This window comes from Cibotium barometz, chromosome 2 (genome assembly GCF_041138505.1).
Source record: "Cibotium barometz isolate CiBa-2024 chromosome 2, ASM4113850v1, whole genome shotgun sequence".
NCBI classification, from domain to species: Eukaryota; Viridiplantae; Streptophyta; class Polypodiopsida; order Cyatheales; family Cibotiaceae; genus Cibotium; species Cibotium barometz.
In genome coordinates, this window is record NC_141047.1 from 75,781,293 (window position 1) to 75,788,387 (window position 7,095).

The window sequence follows — 7,095 nt, forward strand, 5'->3', positions numbered from 1 at the left end:
GTATATTTTCAGTAAGAGAATAAAAATATGGAATTTTAAAGAATAAAATATATATAACTTATAAATATAAAAGAATTTAAAATCACTAATTTTAAAGGATTATATTTTTAAAATTAGATAAATAGTAATTTATTAAAAGTCCATGTATTTCATTTTAAAATTTATTTTTTTAAAATATTTTGTGTAGGAAAAACCTTTGAATAAAATTTGAAAAAACACATTATGGAAGAAAATGTAGTTATATTATCAAACAAAAGATAATTTTATTATATATATATATATATATATATATTCAGTGGATAAATATTTAGATTTGAAAGGGCATTCACATGATGGTTGATTCTCTTTTTCAACTTTTGCTTTGACAATGTGTTTTCACTTGCTGCTTTCTCTGTCAACCCTAGACTTGTTCAATCCTCCTTGTTATTTTCTTTGTTGAAAGATCCCTGCTCCCTCCGTGCAACGAATTTGGGGGTGCTAGCAGCGGAAGTAGCACTTCTTGTATAGGGCAAAGTCTCCCACTCGGGGCCTCGCCCACAGATATCCAGACAAGAGATTAATCCCTCGGTTCTTTCAAAATCGAATCTGAAAAAAATTCCCTCACTCAGCAGACATAGGTGATTCCACTGGGAAAAATCTATTCTAACGTAGTCAAGAACCTTAACTAACCAAACTGATCCGATCAAACCTTAGAGTCACATGGTCAGATCAAGGAAGAGACTTGCACTTGGATCATAGAGACCAACGTTTTTTTCCTCATCAAGAGGCACAGCCGTTGATTCTTTTCTATAGAACAAGGACTATTTGGGATTTACTTCATCTATCGTCATAACATAACAAAATTGAGTCTCATTTTAGGGATCCGTCAATCCAACCTACAATCCCATGGGTTAGCCAACCGCCCAACCACTGTAGTGATAGGATCCATTTAGGAATTTTGTTATGTTTTTCCTCGGGTACCAGAGGGAAAAGAGTTCCCAGGCCCCCTAGCTGGCGCTTCAAGCAAACTTCAAGATAGTCACACCACTTACACACCCAATATGAAATTGCCTGTTTCCCAAATTCAGCTATCTTCAAAACAATCTTTTATTGAAACCATAGTATCACTGATCATAATCCTCCAAAATATCTAGCTTGAATTCTAATTTCCAATCATTCCTTCATCGGTGTACCCATGGCATCATTGGCAAGACCAGAACACTCACCACCTATTCACTTAGGGGCCTTTTCAATAGTTCCTAGCTCATAGTACCCGAAAATATAATCACATAGGAAAATCCAGATGGACTCTCCATTGAAGATCAGCAAGATCAACCAATAGATCCATATAAAAGAGCCATGGACTCATCCGTTGAGGACCACCAAGGCCAATCAACCAGATCCATGCCCGAGTTCAGAAAACAATTCTAACTCTTTGTTCCATTTTCTTTCCCAACGCACGCGTGGGTATCTTTGGCGACCCAGAGCCCAAGCACTGTATGGTCAGCACCCTCTAGGCTCCTTCGCAGGTCACCTAGCGCCTCACTCATAGGTTGCTTCCTTGGTCCCTCATCCACCGTACTGGAAGGTCACCATTTAAATTGAACTGAGGCTGGTCAAGACCTCGGTCGACCTTGCTACACGAGACGTCTTCCATTGACTCTCTATCTCAGTTGCAACTTTAACACTTAGGTCTCCACAACCTCATTCACAAGATGGTCAAAATACTTCCCCAACATTCTTGACATAAAACAATCATTGAAAAACAGGTTTCATAAATACAGTTTCTAACGAACTCTCATCTTTCCACATTGTTCCACATCATTTCTCATTATTCCACATTCTTCTACATCAATTAACATTGCTTATTCCATATCCAGTCATATGTATTCCCATCTTCTTCATCCATTCTCATCCAATCACATCATATTACATCTCATCACATCTATCCACATCTATCCTCATGTCACAACATATCCACATCACATCTCATCCATTCATATTACATCACATCCATCTACATTCATTCAGATCCACATCACATCCACATATCATCACATCTATTTACATCCATTCACATATACCTAAGTCCACATCACATCACATCTCATCTATCCACATCATATCTCATCCATTCATATCTAACCAGATCCACATCACATCACATCCATTCACATCTCATTTACATCACATTCACATCTCACCACATCCACTCACATCTCATCACATCCATTCACATCTATCACACCCATTCACATCCCACATTCATTCACATCTCGTCACATCCATCCTCATCTTATCACATCTCGTTCACATCCATCCACATCACATCACATTCATTCCATCATCCACATCACATCACATTCGTTCCATCATCCACATTATATCACATCCACATCTATCCATATCACATCTCATTCATTCTTCATAGATTATCACATTCATCCGCATCCATTCATTCATTCACATTCACATCTATCCACATCCATCCATTCATTCACATGCACATCTATCACATCACATCTCATTCTCATCCATTTACATCACATCACATCCTTTCACGTATCATCACATTCACATCCACATCCATTTATATCACATCATATCTCATCACATTCACATCCACATCCATTTACATCACATCACATCACATCACATCACATTCACATCTCATCACATCCACTCACATCTTATCACATCACATTCACATCTCATCTAATCATATCGCATCTATTTACATCCCATCACATTCATTTACATTCATTCAGATCCACATCACATCTTTTCTCATCCACTTTTAGTACCGTTTTTTACTTTCGATACTGATAGGACTTCTCTAAGTTTTTGCCAATTGCTTGGCCTAGTTAAAGGTACTTTTTCTCGATCCCATTGAATCTACGTATCAGAGTGTTGTTGAAGGTTTAAAAAGGACAAATAAACCTTATCAGAATTGAATAGTAAAAACTCAAAAAGAGCATTTACGTATTGTATTTTCATTCCTTAAGCTTCATTAATGAGAATTAATTCTAAACTTTAGTTTACTCATGGGATGCTCGATCCTCCCAAGGATTCCAGATTCTCTTTCTTCTGAATAAGAATTATACAATTTATCTCGATGGATATTTTCATATTCTTTCTCAAATTTCTCAAGTAAGATATATTCAATATTCTTCTTTTTGAATAAAAGATTTATGGGATTTACAAAAATCAATTCTACCCATATTTCCCAATAAAAATAATAATACTCAAAATTTCACTTTTGATAAATACTCATAATTTGGATTATGCCAAAAATTTCTCTTTTACCATTTAATTACTTGGATCTCAAATATCATGGGAATTCCTCTTTTTGCATAAAAATAAATTTACCAAAAATTACACTTTTCTTATAATGAATTAATTATGCATAATTATAAAAATTTATTTCTCATGAATATGATGAAAATCATTCTTTTTGCATAGGATGTCCAATCCTATAATATGTTAGCAAGTTCTCTTTTAGCATTATGCATAAAAATAAGATATGTATTATTTTTTGAAAATTTTACCATAGCTTCTATTACTGATAATTCTCAATTTTTCCTAAAAGAGTAAAAGATTGTAATGAAAATATGATAGTAGTTCATCTTTTATGCTTAAAATCAAATTATGAATTTAAATCATAATTTTAACCATAATTATAAACATAACTATGATTATCGCACTAGATTAAGCTAATTTCAACATTCCTCTTTTCCAAAATAGTTAGGATAATCCATTTCTCATTTAGAATGAATTAAAGTAGTTTTCAACTACTCATAAACAATCTAAAAGAATTTACCATTATTTCAATAGCACAAAATTATGAAAATAACATTTTTTTACTCTCTAGCTCATCAAGCCTAGAGTTTAGCTTTGAATTAAGAGATTATCATTGAGAAGCATCTTTTTCCAAGAGATTTAGCCATAAAGATGGCTATTCTTTTAGAGAGAGAGGTTTACTTAAAGAAAGCATTAAAAATAAGCATAAAGATTAACTTTCTCTTAATAAAACATTAAGATTTTTAGGGAAAGCTTGATTTGGATTAAAACAATCATTTTGAAAGCTTCTCGAGCTTGAGAGGGGTTGAGAAGAAGAAAGTTATTGAGATAATTTGAAAAAACCATATAAATAAAATTTACCTCCAAGTTTGGCTTGATTCTTTGTTTAGCAGTAAAGCCCCCGACCCAATTAATTGGTCTACCAAGAGGAGGAGATCAACTCCAAGATTTGTTGGAGAGAGAGAGAGAGAGAGAGAAGCTCCAAGCTCCCAAGAGAGAGAAAAATTTAAGGGATAATAGAAAATATGCTTAATCAGGGTTTATATATAGGTGAGGGAGGCCACTAACCAAGTGCGATTGGTTTCTCAAATTTTCCAGGTTCAGTTTGACTCAATTTGAACAAGATTTGGACAAGTTTGACTCCCTTTTTGATTTGGTTTGATCCAGGAGAGAGGAGAGATAAAAATATCACAATTTTTTGAATTAAAAAACCCTTCCACACATGTGAAAAAGGCCCCTACCTCAAAGGTCCTGCTCTCCTTACCAAGGTATCAAAAATGCATCATTTCTCCAAAATATCTCATTTTTTTAGTAATATCTCTTAATTTTTAACTAATAGACCTTGTACTCAGTCAACTCTTTATTTTATGTGAGCATTTACTCGTTTTTGGGTATTTTCTTTTATTCTTTGGATTTATCTCATCCCAACACTTGGATTAATCCAATTGGCCCATTGGAACCTTAATTGGACCATAATCCAAAAAAAAATTAAAAATGTAGACCCTTAGGCTAAGGTCCCTTATACCATTTTCAATTAATTCCTAATGCACATTGGAAAGTCCATTTTGAACTTCTGATTCAGGGAAATCCATTTTAGATATTAGGAGGATTTTTATATCCAAAGATATCTCAATTTCGGATTACCTCTCTCTAGGTCAAAACAAGGTAAAACAAGATCTTTCTAAGGGGGAATAATTACAAGAACAAAAGGGGAGGTTCTTACACCTTTACACCTCAAAAGATGGAGGGAGGATTCTGACATTTGTTCTAGCCATATTAGGCCTATCAATCAAACACATAATCAAATATGACTTCATTTAAGAACTTGCATCATTTTGGATTCAGACATGTAAGGTAGAACATAATATGTACATACTATATGTTCAAACATGCAAAGTAGAACATTCCCATGTACATGCAATTTAACTAGCTAGAGACTACTATGGGCTGGTGGGAGAAAAATGAATTGTAAAGGCAATTTAACTAGCTAGAAACAGGTGTGGGCTGCTATCGGGAGGAACAAGCATTGTACAAGAAATTTGACTGGATAGAAAGTGGTGTGGGCTAGTGGGAGGCACAAGCAACAATGGAAAGACGGTGCAATATACAATAACACGTGTTACCGAATAGCCCTAGTCACACCGTCTTTCCTGCGTGCCTGTATTCATGAACTACTGGGGTTGGCCTTTCACTCATATATATGTACATACATATATATATATATATACATATATATATACATATACATATACATATATATATACATATATATATACATATACATATACATATATATATACATATACATATATATATATACATATACATATATATATACATATACATATATATACATATATGTATATATATGTATGTATGCTGGTTGTGAAAATCCTATCCCTCCCCTACAAAGTTGGCCAGATTTGAAACATATACATATATATATATATACATATATGTATATATGTATATATACATATACATATATGTATATATACATATATGTATGTATGTATGTATGTATGTATGTATGCTGGTTGTGAAAATCCTATCCCTCCCCTACAAAGTTGGCCAGATTTGAAACATTGCACACTAGAGTTTGAGTTACAACACTAGGTAAGAGACATACCCTATTACAATGATTTAGAGGAATTTCGTGGGGTGTCTTGCTTCTTGGGAAGCCAATATTCAACCAAATTTAGAGGAATTTCATGGGGTGTCTTGCTTCTTGGGAAGCCAATATTCAGCCAAATTTCCTACTTTCCCACCATAACATGTGGCTCCTAGTTCCTTGATTGGTCTGTCATGTGTAGAAACAAGTGTGGGTTGGGAGGAGGAACAAGCATTGCACAGGAAATTTAACTCGATAGAGTGATGTGGTCTGGTGGGAGGCACAAGCAACAATGGAAAGACGACGCAATATATAATAACGTGTGTTACTAGGTCGTCCTAGTCGTGCCATCTTTTCTACAGCGTTGGTGAGCTACTGGCTGGCATTTCACTCATATATGTGCTACACTGGCTGGTTGTGTAAACCCTATCCCTCCCCTACAAACTTGGCCAGACTTGAAACATGACACATTAGAGGTTGAGTTACCCTATTACAATGATTTAGAAGAATTTCATGGGGTTAGAAGGACAGCTAGTGTAGGTGAAGACCAAGAGGAGCTGGGGTAAAGAAGGACAACACGTCTATGCATGTATGGTTAAAAATATATATAATAATCCCAGCCTATTTATAGAAGACGTCGACGATGCCACATGGTGTACGGACAATGGAACGTACAATGACACATGTATCCACACGCGTGAGTGTTAATGCACACGTGTGACTGTACGTCGACATGTGTGTTCCCACGTGTGGTGATTTCCCACGTGTGTGTTCCCACGTGTGATGATTTCACACGTGCGAGTCGCACGTGTGAATGCGTGGTGCAGGGTCCATACCATTGCCACACGGCCTCACGCACCTAAAAATATCTTGTTAATTTAAAAAAAAATATGCCTTCAAGTTGCCCCCTAAGCTGCCCTATGCCAGTGAGCTTCCCTTGCAGTGCACTGATTTTCCCTTTTCCCTAGTCCCCTAAGCTGCCCCAGTCCCTTGAACTGCCCTTGAGCCCCTTGAGTTGCCCCGTCCTCTAAGATTTCCAAAGCAAAAGAAGATTTTCCCATCTGTCCGCCTTAGAAAGACAACGTGATAGCATCAATCTCCTAAGACTCGATTGCAACCTTCACATTGTCTTTCCAAATTGCTCTTTGCCCCTCATCCGCCCTATACCACTGAGCTACCCCTCATCCCCCTGAGCTACCTAGCCC